Below are 19,931 nucleotides of genomic sequence, written 5' to 3' on the forward strand. Positions count from 1 at the left end.
TTCCCTACCATATGAAACTTAAGACTATTCATTTGTTAATTTGTGTTTGTATTTTGTTTAGGAAAGATGTAATTAAATATCCTTAAAATAAATGTGCAAAATCATTATTTTCTGACTTCTGGAAATTATTTCTCATAAATAAATTAAAACCATAGTATCTTCATAAAAATAGTAACAATCTTTCATTTTCTTTTTAAAGTTATAACTGCAAACACAATAATTATATAACTATATACATCATATTGACACTATTATATTTCATAATTTATATAATTATATTAATAGTCGCTAAATATTATAGCCAATGCAGATGTTAATTAAACTGAACATCTGAGAAACATAATTTTGAAAGTAAAAATAATTTAGTTTATTTTCTACATTGCTTTCATGTATACATTTGAAAAGATTCAAATCATAAGAGTTGATGAAATGGACTTGGAAAGGATAATGTAAGATTTTAATGTTTTTTGACAGGTTAATTGGCTAGTGAAGCCATTATAAATCCACAAGAAACATGAGATTCAAGTGCAGATGAGCTACTTTATGTTTCTATGCACATGAAAGCATTAAGGTTATAAGAAGTTATAAAGTTATGATTGCCAAAAATGAATTTGATAAGTGAACAGACATTATTATCATAAATGGTCAAAAGTCTGAATTAAATTGAACTAAAAACTGATTATCAATTTTCTGCTCAACTATTATTTGGCCAAGTATTTGTCAGATATAAAATATGAGCAAATGATTTCTCTTTTCCAGAAATTTACAATTAGCATATTAAATGTCCAAATCCAAAGCTAAGATGAGGGCAAAACAAAAACAAAACCTCTTTGGACTATGCATTTATTTTGTCTTTTTTGAAACTTAAGTACTACCAGTGTCAGAAGTATAACTCTCATCTTGGATCTTCATATTTTCTTTATACCTTAATAACTTGGTATCACTTTTACAGGACTGGTGCTGTGGTGTAGTGGGTAAAGCCACCACCTGCAGTGCTGGCCTCCTGTGAGTGCCAGTTCTAGATCCAGCTTCTCTACTTCTGATCCAGCTCTCTGCTATGGCCTGGGAAAGCAGCACAAGTTGGCCCAAGTCCACAGGCCCCTGCACCCACGTGGGAGACCCGTAAGAAGCTCTTGTATCCTGACTTCGGATCAGTGCAGCTCCGGCCTTTGTGGCCAATTGTGAAGTGAACCAGCGGATGGAAGACCTCTCTCTTTCTCTCTCTCTCTGTCTCTCTTTCTCTTTGTGTGTAACTCTGACTTTCAAATAAATCTTAAAAAAAAAAAAAAAAAGGAAACTGGAGCTGTCTCCACAGAAACATATATTAGTGACAAAGCTGGACATATTTACGAAGTTTGCTCACCTTGTTAAAAAAAAAACTTAGTATCACTTTTACATATTTCATTTTACTCAACCTTTCAGGAAAACTTGTAAATAGCTTAATTGATTTTTCATTACAGGCTTATAGCTTAAGATATCTTTCTAAGAGACCATTTAAATATAACATTTTAAATGTTGGCAAGTTTATTTATGAAAACCTACAGAGAATTTTGAATATCTTTAAATCTTCACATTCATTCTCATTTTTGAATGAATGTATTTTGTAATTTCAAAAACAGCACAATTGATTATTAATGACTAGAACCAAAATGTCATCCTGTGATTGAAAGTTTTACCTGTTAGTTTTTATTTTAAAGATTCAGGTGGATTTCAACATAAGGATTTTTTTTTTGACAGGCAGAGTGGACAGTGAGAGAGAGACAGAGAGAAAGGTCTTCCTTTTGCCATTGGTTCACCCTCCAATGGCCGCCGCGGTAGCGCGCTGCGGCCGGCGCACCGCACTGATCCCATGGCAGGAGCCAGGTGCTTCTCCTGGTCTCCCATGGGGTGCAGGGCCCAAGGACTTGGGCCATCCTCCACTGCACTCCCTGGCCACAGCAGAGAGCTGGCTTGGAAGAGGGGCAACCGGGACAGGATCGGTGCCCCGACCGGGACTAGAACCCGGTGTGCCGGCGCCGCAAGGCGGAGGATTAGCCTAGTGAGCCGCGGCGCCGGCCCAACATAAGGATTTTATGTACTTTACTCTTTTTTTATGTATTTAGTGATTATTACCATGCATTTAATGATCAAACAGGACTTTCAGTAATGATAAGTAGTACCGTTATCTGTATAAATAAACTTACAAAACCAAACACATAATTGAGCACAGTGTTTAAAACAAACAAAATGTGCTGGACCCTAGGGATGGTATTGATTCTGAAGAATGAAATTTCACTGCTCAGTTGAAATAGCTTACAAGTGCTGAATTGACTCAATTACTTCTTTGCACCATCAGCATTTAGACAACCCAAATAGACAAGTTCATAGGGTTACAGTGGAGTCAAACTGAAATGCTAATAGATATTTGAGGGCTTATATTATGAATTTTTAAAGTTTTTTTTATGTTTTTGTTCTAAGATTTATCTATTCTGACATTTTGGTAACCAACTTATAAATTTAAAATATGTAATGTATTTAGTATTTGCTAAATAACCTTTGAAATATTAAGAAAAAATAAGCTGAACCCTGCTTTATATATGTCAACTATTTATACCCTTACAATTATTTTCAGCTGTAGATAACATTTTGTCTCCTTTTATTCTTGATTAAATTAAACTCAAAAATAATTGAGGTTTCTAGTAAGAGAAGAGCCAGGATTTGACCAACATCGTCTGGCTCTGGAGGCTTCACTGTCAAGCTCTGACCCCTGATACCTCTTTACTGACCGGATGCAATAGGCAGAACTGAAGGGAGAAACTTCTGTGGTTTTGACCAACTATTGGAGATTTTGCAAGCTCACTTCCTGAAAAACACTTGGCCCTTCAGGGAATGCAAAGAGCAGAGCTGGCTTTTTAGTGAAGATTCATAAATTTTACCAGCCAGCCCTGTGAATTTTGGTGACATTCTTTATAGGCCCATGTCCTCATCCATAGGGTAAGGACATCAAGACACTAAGTAGATTGCTGTAAAAATGGATTGGGCCAACCTGGAAGTCTTGGCATAATGTCAAATATTCAGTGTTAGTCATTTTCACAGAAGAGAGGGGAAAAGAAGAGAAGGAGGGAGAATAACATATACATGATTGTTAGAACTCATATCCCACTTTTACCTTTTTAAAATGTACTAAGTCTACCTATCTGTGAAGGACATCAAGCAGTTTAAGTCAGTAAGACACGGACACTTTTTATTTTAGGTGACCGCAGTGGTCAAAAAGGAATGTAAAGTATTAGCAGTTTCCTGAAAGGCTATAGTGGCATGATGTACTTACTGACCTTTAAGGAGTAAATGAGGAATCATTCCTTCTTCATCTTCTGGTTATCTTTTTCCTCCATTCCCTTCATTTTCAATGTTTCATTTCCTGTTTTCCATTCACTCTTCCAATGATCTGCCAATGGTATAGAGCCTCAGTGCTCCTAGATTTTTATTCTAAATGGAATATATCTGACATTTTGCACTCATTCAGACATGAGAACACATTAGGGTTCTTTGTTTACCATAATTCTGCTTATGTTAGTTAAGAACAAAATTACTCCATGATCATTCACTTAAAAGTTGTCTAAAGTGCTCACTTCGGCAGCTAATTTATTGAAAAAAGGTTGCATAAATACAATGCTTTCTATTCAGTTGTCAATGTAAGTATTTGTGTTATAGTGTCATTAAAAATGTTTGCTTTTGTAGTAATAGTTATGCTTTTAGAAGAAAAAGCATATGTGGAAAAAAAAAACATAAGGAATTGAAACAATATGGATAATTCTGTGAATAAAACAAAATTTATTTTCTTATTTTTAAAATTTTTAAAATTTTATTTAAGGTATACAAATGTCACATAGTCCATATGTACAGATTTAGGAACATAGTAATACTTCCCACCCTACCTTCCCTCCTGGCCATACTCCAACACTTACAATGTTTCTTCATAATTTCTTATTTTAAATAAAAGTAGACTTTATAAAATAACTAGGAACATTTTGCTTATTTTCTCTGTGAATGTTCTTGTCTGATTTGAATGTGAAGGAGTTGATGAATGTCATCCAGAGTTAGTATCTTTCAGACCTTGCTGAAGTCATATCCTCCAGATACTATTATTGTAATATCTTCTAGATAAAAGCACAAACATAATTTAACTGGTTTTTAAGTTTGCCCAGTTTTAAAAGCTATATTAATTATTTTTTTACAATTATTAATTAATATTAATAATTATTAATTATTAATTATTTTTAATGATTTATTTATCTATTTGAAAGTCAGAGTTACAGAGAGGCAGAGGCAGAGAGAGAAAGAGAGAGAGGGGTATTTCACTTACTGGTTCACTCCCCAAATGCTGGCAAAGGCCAGAGCTGAGCCAATGATCCAAAGCCAGGAGCCAGCAGCTTCCTCCAGGTCTCCCAAGCAGGTGCAGGGACCCAAGCACTCAGACCATATCAGAGAGCTGGATAGGAAGTGGAGCAGCCTGGACTCAAACCACCGTGAATATGGGATGCTGCCACCACAGGTGACAGTTTTACCCACCATGCCACAGTGCCAGTTTCCCAATTGTAATTGATTGTAAGTTAGAAATATCATGAACAATAGCTATATGTTAGGAAATTGAACAGGTGTCATAATTTCCAGATAAAAACCACATTAATAAGAAAACTACTGGAGGAAAATTACTACATTTTTGTTCGTAATCTACAGATAAATCAATAGTTGCTATATAACCAATTAGTTGCAGAATGTTGCCTCATAAATATTAATTTATCTTTTTGTATCAAACATATTATACCATGGCTGACATTTATGCAGAGTGGGTTAAGATGCTAACTGTGGCCGGCGCCTCAGCTCACTTGGCTAATCCTCTGCCTGCGGTGCTGGCATCCTATGTGGGTTCCAGAGTCTGTCCCAGTTGCTCCTCTTCCAGTCTAACTCTCTGCTGTGGCCCAGGAAGGCAGTGGAGGATGGCCTAAGTGCTTGGGCACCTGCACCCGTGTGGGAAACCAGGAAGAAGAACCTGGCTCCTGGCTTTGGATCAGTGCAGCGCACTGACCACAGCATGCCAGTCGTAGCGGCCATTTTGGAGGTGAACCAACAGAAGGAAGACCTTTCTCTCTGTCTCTGTCTCACTGTCTAACTCTGCCAAAAAAAAAAAAAAAAAAAAAAAAAGATGCTAACTGCAATGTTGGCATCCCATATGGATGCTGGTTAGAGTCCTGGCTGCTTGACTTCTGATCCAGCTTTCTGTTAATGACCTTGGAAAAGTATTGTAAGATGGCCCAGCTGCTTGGGATTCTGCCATCCACATGGGGGACCGGGATGAACCTCCGGCTCCTGCCTTTAGCCTGTCCCAACCTGGACCATTGCAACCATTAGGGAGTGACCCAGTGGATGGAAGAACCTAGGACCCCATCCAAGTCTCCCACACAGATGAAAGGGACCAAAGTACTTGCTTGAGTCATCCCATACTGCATCCCAGGGTGCACATTAGCTGAAAACTTGTATTATGTGTACGGCCAGGACCCGAAGCCAGGCTCTGATATGGATTGTGATGCAGCTCCTCCAAATGATATCTTAACTGTTACATCAGATGCATGCCCCAACTTCTGTCTTTTAGTAATTCACCGAGCTAATCTGAACCAGTTTAGGGGCAAGCAAGCAAATTATATCACTATAATTATGCGACTACCAGATGAGTGTCCCAGCATAATTCATTCTTCCCTGAATCAGTATTCATAAACAAAAGCAAGAAAACAATAAAGAAAGAAAGGAAGGTAGGGAGAGTGGGTGGAAGAACAAAAGGAGAGATAAAGACAAGGAAGAGAGGAAGGAAGGAAGGACTGAACAGAGGGATGGAGGGAGGGAGGTGAAGGGAAGGAATGGAGGAAAGAAACAAAACAACAGAAAGGAATAGTATGGAGTAGAAGGGAAATAGAGAATAAGTAAACACAACAGGTACTGTAATTTTCCTATGAAATAAAATCTTTTATTATTGACAAGTAAAAAAAAAGATTTCCTAAAATGAGACTTTTAACAAGCTAGATTTCAAATTATATTGATAGTCTACCTATAATGGAGCAAATGGTTTACACTGGCTTTTCTTCACTATTGCCTTTGTACATTTGGTACACCATACCAAAATGTCAAAATATCAAAACCTGGTTGCTTTAAAAGTATACATATGTTTCTCATATTTCTGGAGGCTTTGAAGTCCAAGATTATAAGGGACCTCTTACTGTCTTGTAGATAACTGTCTTCTTGCTATGTCCTCACATGTTAGAGTACATGAGAGAGAAAGAGAGCTCAAAGCACTTCTTTTTATTGACAAGTAGTAATTGCACATCTTGATAGGGTATAGGGTGATATTTTAGCAGATTTGCACATTGAACATTAGTCGAATTGGGATATTTTGTTATCTGCCATCTCACTTGTTATTTTTTATGATGAGAATACTCCAAATTATCTCTTCCAGGAATTTTGAATTATATGATATTGTTCATTGTAATCACTCTGTGTAATCAGAGCAGCAGAACATATTTCTCCAATCTGATGCTAACCTTGTGCTGGCTAACCAGTGTTTCCCCATGCTTCCTTTCTCTGGTAACCACTATTCTGCTTTCTGCTTCTGTGAGGTCAATGAAATTATTTTTATCATTACATGCTTGGCATATTTCAATTAGTGCAGTGATCTCCAGGTATATCCATGTTGCCATAAATCACACAATTTCATGCTCTTTTATGACTAAATACTACTTCATTCCCCATTATATACCACAACAACTGTCTTCTTATATGGGTACTTATCCTACAATGAGGATCCTACCCTCATGAACACATTAAACTTATTTACCTTAAAACGTCTACACCTCCAAATATTATCATATCAAGAGTTAGGGCTTCAACATCTGCATTTGGAGGGAGAGGGTAGACATTTCTCAGTCTATATAGTCATGGGATTATTACTTTTAAAACTCATATTGAAGGACCAGCGTAGTGTCACAGAGAGTTAAGATGCTGCTTGGGATGATGTTCTCCTTTATGAGAACACCCATTTAAGTCTAGCTGCTCCATTTCTGATCTAGCTTCCTGCTAATATGACAGGGAAGGCAGTGGAAGATGACCCTAGTATCAGAATCCCTGCCACCCATGTGGGAGAACCAAATTGAATTCCTGGCTCCTGGCTTCAACTGTGCCCACCTTTCTTGTCTGTTGTGGCTACTATGAAGTGCACAAGCACATAGAAATGTTCCCTCCTTTGTTCTCTCTCTCTTTCTCTCTCCACCTCACCCCCCCCCCCCATTAAAAATAAATAAATCAGATGGAGTTCATTGTTGCTCTCAGGTGTAGAAGGTGAAAGCATCTGAGTAAAATAATCCAAATACAGGCTGGCACTGTAGTGCCAGCAGTTTGAGCCACTGCCTATGATGCTGGCATCACATATGAGCTTAGGCAAGTCCTAGATGGTCCACTTCTGATCCAACTCTTTGCTAGTGCACCTGGGAAAGCATCAGAAGATAGTCTAAGTGTTTGTACCCCTGCACCCATATGTGATACCTTGATGGATTTCCAGGCTTCTGGTTTCTACCTGGTCCAGCCCTGGCATGGCAGTCTTTCATCTGGTGAAACAGCAGATGGGAGATTCTCTCTCTCTCTCTCTCTCTCTCTCTCTCTCTCTCTCTCTCATTTTCTCCCTCCCTCTCTCTCTCCATGTCTCTCCTTCTTTCTCTCTCCCTATCTGTCTCTCTCTCACTTTGTAACTCTGCCTTTCAAATAAATAAATGAATCTTCAAAAGAGTCAAAGTAATTCATTTGTATGGTTCATTGTTGGACAGCTTTTTTTAAAAAACTTCTATATTTCATTTGTTTTTATGTATAGTTGAATTTTTAACTTCTCTTAAAAGCTAGTGCATTGTGATTAATAACTTACAGAGTATAAATATATAGAATTTCAGCTGAGATACATGAGTCTGTCTAGAACTCATGAACTCATTTGTAAATATCCCACTTATGATGTACATAGTTTTTTTAAGATTTATTTATTTATTTGAAGGTTACACAGAGAGAGAAGGAGAGGCAGAGAGGGAGAGAGAGAGAGAGAGAGAGAGTGAGGGAGAGAAGTCTTCCATCCACTGGCTCATTCCTTTGTTGGCCCAACGGCCAGAGCTGCACCAAGCTGAAGCCAGGAGCCAGGAGCTTCTTCCGGTTCTCCGAGGCAGGTGCAGGGTCCCAAGGACTTGGGCCATCTTCTACTGTTTTCCCAGGCCATAGCAGAGAGCTGAATCGGAAGTGGAGCAGCTGGAACTGGAACCGGCACCCATAGCAGATGCCAACAGTGCAGGCGACAGCTTTACCTGCTATACTACAGTGGCAGCCCCATGTACATAGTATCTTTAAAGATTAAAATAAAAAATAACAATTCAGGCTGCCCTTGAAATTTTTGAAGACTCACAGAAAGGTTTGAAGCACTCCTAATTACTTCTGAATAAAAAATATGACTGGCTATTTCAAATTGCATATAATTACCAACACTGAATTTGATTACCTACTATTAACCCAAATGTTTTAGACAGTTAAAGATCATTAGTTATAAAATAATATTTGTCTCTATATTAATTTTATTATATTCAGTTTAGCAATGTACTTATATTACTTGTCTTCATAGATGAGCAAGAACTTGTGCATTGTCAAAACAAATGGTGAACAACCAGACTTACCAGACTTACTTAACATGAGAAGTCTGGGTGACTGCCTAGGGCCAGGATCACTTTTTGAAAGAACAATTATCTAAAAAGGAAATAGTTTGAATTATCCTGTCAATTGTGTATTTCTTTTCTATTGAATATAAGAAGCTTAGATGTGGCAGTGAGCTCATATATTATATTATTTGAAGAAGATATCCTTTTAGAACATAATAGACCTGTGACATTCTGCTGGATCAAACAGAGATCACTATTGTCCTCTGTTAAAGACAGTCCTTCCCTTTCATTGAATAAAAATGATTACTAAAAACTTGCTATTTATATGTGCTACTTACAGAAAACCTCTACCTATGATTTCATTTTACTTTCTTCAAACTCTGCATAATAGACAATGTGGATACACTGTTACCAGTTTATAGATAAAATCATGGCTGAGAGAGATTCTGGCTTTTTCAAGATGTCATATCCAATCATTGAAAATTGAGACAGAACTCTGGCTCTTGAGCTTACTATTAATAACAACAATTTTACTCCATTCCCTATTGGCAAATATGCCATTAATCATCCTGGTTTATTTTATGTTCTTTTTTGTTGTTGTTGTTGTTGGAAAGAAGAGACAGAATTAAAACTCTTCTGCACAGGCATTTTCTGTTATTAGACAACCATTCTCATAGTAACTCTTCAATGATGTTTTCCATGTGAACTGCACATTTTTCCCTTAATTATGTTGATATCCTGATGTTACCTGTTTTCTCTTTCTTGATACCCCTTTCTGAGAGGTTACCAATACTTCAGTTTCTCTCATAGTATGAGTCAAGATACACACACCAGCTGACATGGTCAACACAGAATGGTTTTTTACTGGCTTTTTGTGATGTTGGACACCTTTAATGAAAGCACACCATTCACTGTATAAAATTCACCTGATCTTATTGTTTCATATTCAGCAGCATATTTTAAAAGCCCTTTTGGTAAGTTGTAGAAGTAGACCAGTTCTTAGCAACTTTTGTACTTTCAGAACTTCTTTAAACTTAAAACATTTCATTTACATCTATCCTCGTTAAATGAGTTCCTTTTGAATTCTCCACATCAGTTTATTCTGTCACCCTCCCGAATCTTAATTTTGTCATCCATCATAGTATGTCTTTCTCTGCTTGCTGTCATCTACAAAATTGATAAATATGACTTCTTTATCTTGATCTAAATTGCTTTGAAATATAATTTGACAGAAAAAGTGTGAATTTTAGACAAGAACATTTAAACTTTGGTTTCCTCATTGTTAAAAATGATAGTGCTGAGCCAGATTATCTCACTGGTCCTTTCTAATTCTGATATTCTATGGCCAGAAAATGCTAGCTATATTGTGCTGAAAAAAAAATTCTTTATAACCTATATACTACTTAAAATACTTAATTGTTATTTCTTAAATAATTTTATCATTTATCATTACTTTTTAAATGTAATGTGTATGAAGAACTTTATAAAGCTCATGAGAAAAATACAGTTAAAAGATAGCTTTCATTCGGCACTTTTTTTTTTTTTGAAAATGGAGCATAGGTATTTTACAATGTTCAGTTTCCAGGAACTTTTTGGAGGCTTCATTTATACTTCAAGGTTCTTTTGTTGTTGTTGTTGTTGTTGTTACATTCTAATAAATTTCTTGAGTTGGAAAGAAAGGAATAAAGTCACAGCTAGCAAGAAATTATACCAAACATGCAGAATTTGCAGATAGAAACTCTAGACTACTTAAGCACAATGTAATGGGGAATTTGATGTAATTACATGCAACTCTTAAGCTCCTTATGCAACATAAAAATATTATTTTTTGAGTATTTATTTGTTTATTTTAAAGTCAGAGTTAGAGATAGGGAAAGAGGGGGAGAGAGAGTTTGGAAGATCTTCTATCCGCCAGTTTACTCCCCAGATTACCACAACAAACCAGAACTGGGCTAGACTAAAGTCAAGTGCCAGGAGCCAGCAGTTTCTTCCAGGTCTCCCATGTGGACTGTGGGACTCAAGTACTCGTGCCATTTCCTGCTGCTTTCCCCAGGCCATTAGCAGGGAGCTGAATCAGAAGTGGAGCAACCTGGACAGGAACCAGCACCCAGGTGACAGCTTCACCAACTCTGCCACACCACCAGCCACTGAAATCTTATTTTTCCATGGTATCTCTGAAATATATCATGTATTTGACACTTCTGTTTTATTTCTTACAGGTAATTAAATGGACAGATTATTTGAAGAGACATTATTTAAAGCAATCCCTAAAGGTTCACTTATCCAAAAAAAAAAAAAAAACTGAATTTTTAATCACTTCATAATCTAGCACTTTACTTGACACAGTTTTTCTAAATAATTTTTTCATGAAATCGTATATATATATCTATCTAATGAAACATTTTTGTTGAAGTTACATACCTATTCCTGTATTTCCTTACATGTATTTTCCTTACATCTGTAAGGACAAACTAAAACTTATTCTCAGCCGGCGCCGCGGCTCACTAGGCTAATCCTCCGCCTTGCGGCGCCGGCACACCGGGTTCTAGTCCCGGTCGGGGCACCGATCCTGTCCCGGTTGCCCCTCTTCCAGGCCAGCTCTCTGCTGTGGCCAGGGAGTACAGTGGAGGATGGCCCAAGTGCTTGGGCCCTGCACCCCATGGGAGACCAGGAGAAGCACCTGGCTCCTGCCATGGGATCAGTGCGGTGCGCCGGCCGCAGCGCGCTACCGCGGCGGCCATTGGAGGGTGAACCAATGGCAAAAGGAAGACCTTTCTCTCTGTCTCTCTCTCACTGTCCACTCTGCCTGTCAAAAAATTATAAAAAAAAAAAAAAAAAAAAAAAAAACTTATTCTCAAAATTCCTTTTTTTCTTTTCTTGATTTATTTCATTTTTTATTTCAATCTTAATAAATTTTTTAACAGATTCAATGTGATAACATGATTTGCAATTACAAGTCTAAGAACATAATGATATTCCCATATTCTCATCCTCCCTCCCTTCCTCCTACTCTCTTTCCTTCTACCTTTCTTTCTTTTTTTTTTTTTTTTAGTGTTTGAGATAATTTCTTTTTTTTAAGATTTTATTTATTTATTTGTGAGGCAGAGTTACAGATAGTGAGAGGGAGAGACAGAGAGAAAGATATTTCATCTGTTCGTTCACTCTGCAAATGGCCGCAATGCCCAGACCTGTGCAAATCCGAAGACAGGAGCCAGGAGCTTCCTCTGGGTCTCCCACGTGGTTGCAGGAGCCCAATGACCCTGGCCATCTTCTACTGCTTTCCTTTTTTTTTTTTGAAAGGCAGAGTGGATAGTGAGAGAGAGAGAGACAGAAAGGTCTTCCTTTGCGTTGGTTCACCCTCCAATGGCTGGCGTGGCTGGCGCACCACATTGATCCGAAGGCAGGAGTCAGGTGCTTCTCCTGGTCTCCCATGGGGTGCAGGGCCCAAGCACTTGGGCCATCCTCCACTGCACTCCTGGGCCATAGCAGAGAGCTGGCCTGGAAGAGGGGCAACCGGGACAGAATCCGGTGCCCCGATCAGGACTAGAACCCGGTGTGCCGGCGCCGCAAGGCGGAGGATTAGCCTGTTGAGCCATGGCGCTGGCCATTCTACTGCTTTCCCAGGCCACAGCAGAGAGCTGGATTGGAAGAGGGACAATGGGGACTAGAACCGGCGCCCATATGGGATGCCGGCGCTGCAGTTGGGGATTAACCTACTGCGCAAGGGCACTGGCCCTTAAGATAACATTTTAAAATTACATTACACTTAAAAAGGCTTAATATATCACTGGATAAGAAGTTTAACAAGTATAAAGTATAAAGCAAAAAGACCCTAGTTCTTTATCTGAAAACTCAGTGGTAGAAAAATATTTATTTGCTGAAAAAATCAAAGACTGAAAAATGCATCATTCTAAAATAATATATTGTACTGAAGAGTTAGTTATTTCCCTGTTATTAAGGAAAGAGGTTGGTTGCTAGTGATTATCTTCCACTAGCCTATAATTCTGATTGAGATATATTGAAATGTTATATCATAGAAAATGGATAAATTATAACAAATTTTATTTTAAATGCACTGCTGAACTTGCTTAAAAGGAAGGAAAATTTTCCAGGAGGAAAAAAAAGCTACAGTTAGAACAATAGATAATTTTTAAGTCATAGCGTCCTGATAATAAATTCATATAACTTAGCTATTTAGAGATTAGCAGATTTTTCCAATGGACTAATAGAATGCATCTGATAGCTTGTAAATTGGGGAATCTAGAATCTGGGACTGTTTGTGAAGTGGAGTGGTGGCTACTGTAACGAATTACTGGAGACTGATGACTAAAACTTTATTCTTTTGCAGTTCTCCAAATCAGAAGTCTTAAATGAGTATAATTGGGATGAAATCCAGGGGTCAACAGGGCCATCCTTGCTCTGACATTGAAGAATCCGTTCTCAGTTTCAGCTTTGGGTGACTACTGACAGTCTCTAGCTTGTAGCATATGATATCCACATCTACTTGTCTAGCCACATTGCTTTCCTCTTGTGTGTGTGTGTATGTGTGTATGTCAAATTGCCCTCTCTCTTTCCTTTATGTGCATGTATGATTACCTTTGGATTACATTTGGGCAATCTGCAAAAATTTTCCAATCTCAGTTTACTTAACCTATTCACACCAGTAAATACTCTTCTTTATTCCACATGCAGTAACATTCATGGGTTCAAAGGATTAGGACACAGGTGTCAGCTGATGATGGCTATTTACTACCATCCATGTACAGGGCCTTTAAAAGTTCATGTTCATCTTCCAGAAGGGCAGTGAATGCACCTTACACCAGCATACTCAAAAGTCTCAACCCATTCGTTACAGCATCAACCAAAGTCCAAATTCCCATCCCCACCTTGTCAGCTTGGAAGTTCTAAATCTCATCATTAGTACAGCGAACTATGATCCATTCTGGAGAAAAAAAAAATTCCTCCTCATCAGTGGACCTGGGAAACTAGATAACAAGAGATCTGATATCAAAATACCATGATGGGACAGACGTACTACAACATTTTTACAATTCAAATAACATAGAAACCATAAAGAGGTCACTCCACCAAAGTAATTTAAAAAAAAAAAAAACAGCAAACAAAAATCCATTCAATTTCAAGACCATGAGGGTAATAATTCCCTTTAGGTCAAGGCCACATCCTCTGGACCCATGACCTGACATTAAAATGGTCCTTCTTTTTTTCCTAAAGATCAGTACATGGCCACAGCTGAGTAGCTTTATCAACTTGTTTCTGTTTGTGTGAATCCAGCAACCTTCATTTGTTTTGTTCCTTCACTGTTTCTCTCAACTGTGGTTGCCCATGTTTCTGTTGATATAATATTTTCAAAAGCTTGTGTTCATGCATTATGGGGTTTCATGAATTTAGAGAAAATTGTTCTTTAGATATCTTTCATGGATAATCCCATCTGTATTCTTGGCTCCATGATCAATAGGCCTAATTTTTTCAGCACTAGGAAAATGTTGTCCAGTCACACACTTGACACTCTAACAACAAAAGCTTTCCAAACAGTCAATCTCTTTAATTTTAACATCATTTTCAACCCGAATAGGCAGAAAACATCAATTCATCAAGTGTCCATTCCTTCTTACCTAATAAATCTTACCTCAATCTATCTTCCCTCTCACATTTTACTGTAAGCAGTAAGAAGAAATTAGGTTGCATCTTCAACATTTCCCTTAATCATGTCAGAAGCTAAATATTGCTCATACATTTTCCTTTCTACAAAATTGCAGGGCAAAATTCAGCAAAGTTTCTCTCACTGTATAATAAGGATCACTTTTTTAAAGATTTTATTTATTTACCTGAAAGTCAGAGTTACTGAGAGGCAGAGGCAGGGAGAAAGAGAGGTCTTCCATCTGCTGGTTCACTCACAGATGGCCACAAGAGCCAGAGCTGTGCCTATCCAAAGCTGGGAGCCAGGAGCTTCCTCCAGGTCTCCCACATGGGTACAGAGGCCCAAGGATTTGGGCCATCTTCTACTACTTTCCTAGGCCATAGCAGAAAGCTGGATTGGAAGTGGAGCAGCTGGGACTCGAACCGCTAACTATATGAAATGCCGGCATGCAGGTGGCAGCTTTTCCTGCTATGTCACAGTGCCTGTCCCAAGGATCATTTTTTTTTATCAGCTTCTTTTTAATGTCTTTTATTTATTTAAAAGGCAGAGTTAGAGAGAGAGAGATAGCTTCCATCCTCTGGTTCACTCCTCAGATGGTTGCAATGGCAAGCTCTGGCCCAGGCTGAAGTAGGATTGGAAGTGGAGCAGCTGGACTTGAAACTGGTACCAATATGCAATGCCAGCACCCAAGGTGGCACCTTGACCTGTTATGCCACAATGCCGGCCCCTTCTTTGAGTTTCTGGTAACACATCCCTCTTTTATTAATAGCTTTTACCTGAAATTCACATGTTTATGTTTCTATTATGGTATAGTCATAGGTATTCATTTATAGAGCACAGGCTTTAGCTACCACATTATTTTCCTCACCATCCATCAACATCAGAGTGTTTATCATTCTTATTTCTATCTTTCAAGGAAATATAGGCTTTAGAATTAAGATTCTCAAAATTTTCCCAGGCTCAGGGCTAGCATTATGGCACATTTATGTGACACCAGTATTTCATTTCAGAGCACCAGTTTGAGTTCCATTGTCTCTGCATCTTATCCAACTCCCTGCTAATGCCCTTAGAACCTTCGAACCATGAAGGAGAAAAGAATTGACTTCCTGGTTCCTGCCTCCAGTCTGGCCCAGCCCTGGCCATTATGGCCATTTAGGGAGTGAACTAGCAGATGAAGATATCTTTCTTTCTGTCTCTCCCTCTCTCCCTTTGTCACTCTGCCTGTCAAATAAATAAATAAAGGATTTTGTCCAGGCTCTAAAGTTTCCAAATTCCATATCCATACTCAAAATTTTAATATTTTACAGTAGCACTCTACTGTCTAAAACAGTATACTCAAGCTGGCGCTGTGGCTCACTAGGCTAATCCTCTGCCTGCAGCTCCGGCACCCAGGGTTCAAGTCCCAGTCAGGGTGCCAGATTCTGTCCCGACCGCTCCTCTTCCAGTCCAGCTCTATGCTGTGGCCTGCGAGTGCAGTGGAGGATGGCCCAAGTGCTTGGGCACTGCACCCACATGGGAGACCAGGAGGAAGCACCTGGCTCCTGGCTTTGGATCGGCGCAGCTCGCCATCTGCAGTGCACCGGCCATAGTGGCCATTTGGGGAGTGAACAGAAAAGGAAGACGTTTCTCTCTGTCTTTCTTTCTCACTAACTCTGCCTGTCCAAAAAAAAAAAAAAAAAAAAAAAAAAAAAAAAAAAAAAAAAGGTATACTCATTTTTGAGGCTACCACATAGAAATTTAATTTACCACATTTTAGAGGCATAAATTCCAAAATTAGTATCATAAGCTGAAATCAGTACATTGATAGGGCTCTCCCTGGAGGATCTGGGGAAGATTTGTTTCTGTTGTATTTTAGGTTTGGGGGGTGGCTGGCAGGCTTTGGCTTATAGCCAAATTATTCCAATCTGTGCTTTGTTTGGTCACATTGCTCTCTCTCATCTCTGATATAAAATGTTCCATTGCTTAGGCTGGTGTTAAGCCACCATGTTCGACACTGGCATCCTACGTGGGTGCCAATTCACATCCGGGCTGTTCTACTCTCAGTCCAACTCCCTGATATAACAGCCTAGGAAAATCGGCCAAAGATGACCCAAGTGTTTTGGCTCCTGCCACCCATGTGGGAGATCCAAATGAAGCTCCTGGCTCCTGGGTTTAGCCTGGCCCATCCCTGGCTATTGTGGTATCTGGAGAGAATACCTCCAGATCGAGGACCGACCTCTCACTCTCTCTCTCTCTCTCTCTCTCTCTCAATCTCATTCTGATTTTCTAAATAAATAAATAAATTAAAAAAAAAAAAGTTCCACTGCTTCCCTCATATGACATATGTCATTGCATATCTGATACACCTGGATAATTCAAGAAAATTTCTCCACTATTTAATTGTATGCATAAAGCTGCTTTCTTTGCCACATAAAATAAAATTTATGTAATTTTGATATTATAACATGGATTTTTTTTTTTTTTGTGAGGAACTCTTAACTACCTCCAGATGCGTCATCAAAGAAATAGACTTGGGAGGCCAGTGCTGTGGCGCACTAGGTTAATCCTCCGCCTGCAGCGCTGGCATCCCATATGGGCGCCGGTTCTAGTCCCAGTTGCTCCTCTTCCTGTCCAGTTCTCTGCTATGGCCTGGGAGGGCAGTGGAGGATGGTCCAGGTGTTTGGGCCCCTGCACCCGCATGGGTGACTAGGAGGAAGCACCTGGCTCCTGGCTTTGGATCTGCGAAGTTACAGCCGTGGCGGCCATTTGGGGAGTGAACCAATGGAAGGAAGACCTTTCTCCCTTTCTCTTTGTCTCTCTCTCTCACTGTCTGTTACTATACCTGTCAAATAAATAAATAAAATCTTAAAAAAAAAAAAAGAAATAGACTCTGGTTGTGCCTCTTTATGTGTGCAAGATAAGTTCATATGTGAAACTAAGCATTTGAAAGACAGACTCCATTGAGCCCACAAATGTGGGCTCAGTCAAATACGATTTTCTAATAAAAGTTATTGTATATGCAAAAAAGTAAGACCACATGAATCAACTGAAATAAGAAAACATAGATGTTGAAATTATCAGATGCAGAATATGATTATACACTGTTTAAAAACAAGAGTCAAAATAAGAAATACGGAGCTGAAGTGATGTATAATGAATTGAAGTTCTATACACAAAAATGAAAATGAATAGAAAACAAAAAACTTTGAGAGGCCAGTGCTGTGGCTTAGCAGGTAAAGCTGTCACCTGCAGTGCTGTCATCCCATATGGGCACCAGTTCTAGTCCTGGCTGCTCCTCTTCCAATCCACCTCTCTGCTATGGCCTGGGAGGGCAGTGGAAGATGGCTCAAGTCCTTGAGCCCCTGCACCCGCATGGGAGACCCAGAGAAGCTCCTGGATCCTTGCTTCGGATTGGCTCAGCTTCCACCATTGCAACCAATTGTGGAGTGAACCAGCGGATGGAAGACCTCTCTCTCTCTCTCCCTTTGCCTCTCCTCTCTCTGTGTAACTCTGAATTACAAATAAAATAAATAAATCTTAAAAAAAAATCTTTACTCCAATGCTGGCCCCTGGATATTATTGTTAATGATAGTCATTCTAATGAGGGTGGAGAGAGGTTGTTCATTGGATACAAGGCTACCATTGGCTATGGGAAATCATTTCTGGAATTCTATCAGTTTAAATCTATCAAAAATGATAAATATGTGAGGCAAAAATTTCCCTGAGGATGCATTTGAAAAGTCAGAATGAAACAATAAACCATGACCATTAACTGGAATTTTTAATATCATAAATGTACATTTTTTTCCTCGAATAAGGTTATATATTCAATGTCATGCTGATTGACTGGATGCTTTGGATTTGCCACTAGAATATAAAATTTGCCAGTTATAATTCATCACTTAGAATTTAAAATTTACACATAAATGCTAAGAACCAGAAACAAACATTTTTTAAAAATAATAATATAAAGAGGGACTTGCTCTGTAAGTTATGTAGACCTGTTACCAAGTGTGAGATTGGTATAGCAATAGGCTAACAGAATGAGATATAATAGGGAGCACAGAAAAAAAGAATCTTAAACATACAGTTGGTCTTCATTAATCACAAGAGGTATATTTTACAACATCACCTTAAGCACTAAATTAGTTTAACAATGTATTCCGTTGTTCCTTTGGGAAATAGAGGAATACGTTCAAAAGAGACTCTTTACAGCATTTCATCAGCTGATCAATATAGAACTTGTTTTATGTGTTTCTCTATTTATTTTGCTTTATTGGACATATACATCATTGTTTCATTAACGCTGAATTCACAACACCACTATTACTCACCACTGAACAAAGCTTACTTAACATGTTTTTGGCATAAGGCATATAACATGTGTCTTGCATTTAGGAGCACTAGACAGGCCTTCAACACTATGCTGAGAAGCCTTATCAAATGACAAATGTCATTATAAAAAATACAAAGTGGAAAATGTGGTACCCCAAAAAAGACACTCATTTACCACATAAGATCTGAAACTGAAGACATCCTCTGGAAAAGTATGCATCAGAAATGCATTTTTCACTGCTCTGCATATGTCTACTGATGATTGCAAAAACATCAACAGTTTTGATTCGGTGGTTCCCAATAAATTTTAGTTAAGTAGAAAATTTCCAAGTACAGATTTCCCACATAATGAGGATCTACTCTTTACAGAGATTTGATAAATCACTGAATTATTACTGAAATCTGTAACAAAAAGCATTACACTGCGTGAATGTCTTTGGAATGAATGAAAGCAAGAAAATATTAAACTCTAAATTGAATCAAATTACATAATCTTATTGTAATTTCTGGGCAAGTGTCATACAGAAATTTTCCCTCGAGTATTCTCATGTAACAAATACATGAATATGTTTATAGTAACTTACTTTTAGAAAAAAAAATTAAAAGTTTATCTCATATATAAATAGAAAAACATACACATAAACTGAGTTGTATTTTTTTTTTAGTTTTTTCTACCAACAATTTTATTTTATTTTTTTTCTTTTTTTTTTAAACTTTTATTTAATTAATATAAATTTCCAAAGTACAGCTTATGGATTACAGTGGCTTCCCCCCCCCATAACGTCCCTCGCACCCGCAACCCTCCCCTTTCCTGCTCCCTCTCCCCTTCCATTCACATCAAGATTCATTTTCAATTATCTTTATATACAGAAGATCAGTTTTCAGCCAAGATGGCGGAAGAGTGGGGGCACGCACCAACAGTTCAGGAAAAGATAGTTTATCAAAAGTGGAGTTACTGTACCCTCAGGAAGAGACTCAGAAAAAAACTGCAGAGGAAACTGTTCTGGATCTAGTGGATGTGACGCGGAGGACCTACGGGGAGAGCAAGGTGGCCCACTGCTGCACTGAGCCGCACTGAGCCGCACAGAGCTGCACGGAACCGTGCCGCAGACATTGGAGCCCAGCCACAGAAGGCCAGCCACAGAATTTGAGCCCTGGCACTGGAAGGAAAGGTAACCGGAGACATTGGCTGGGAAGGTTAGAGCATGGTCTGAAATCACACGGGGGGGGGGGGGGGGTTGGCAGGAACT

Source organism: Lepus europaeus, chromosome 3 (genome assembly GCF_033115175.1).
Source record: "Lepus europaeus isolate LE1 chromosome 3, mLepTim1.pri, whole genome shotgun sequence".
Taxonomy (NCBI): Eukaryota; Metazoa; Chordata; class Mammalia; order Lagomorpha; family Leporidae; genus Lepus; species Lepus europaeus.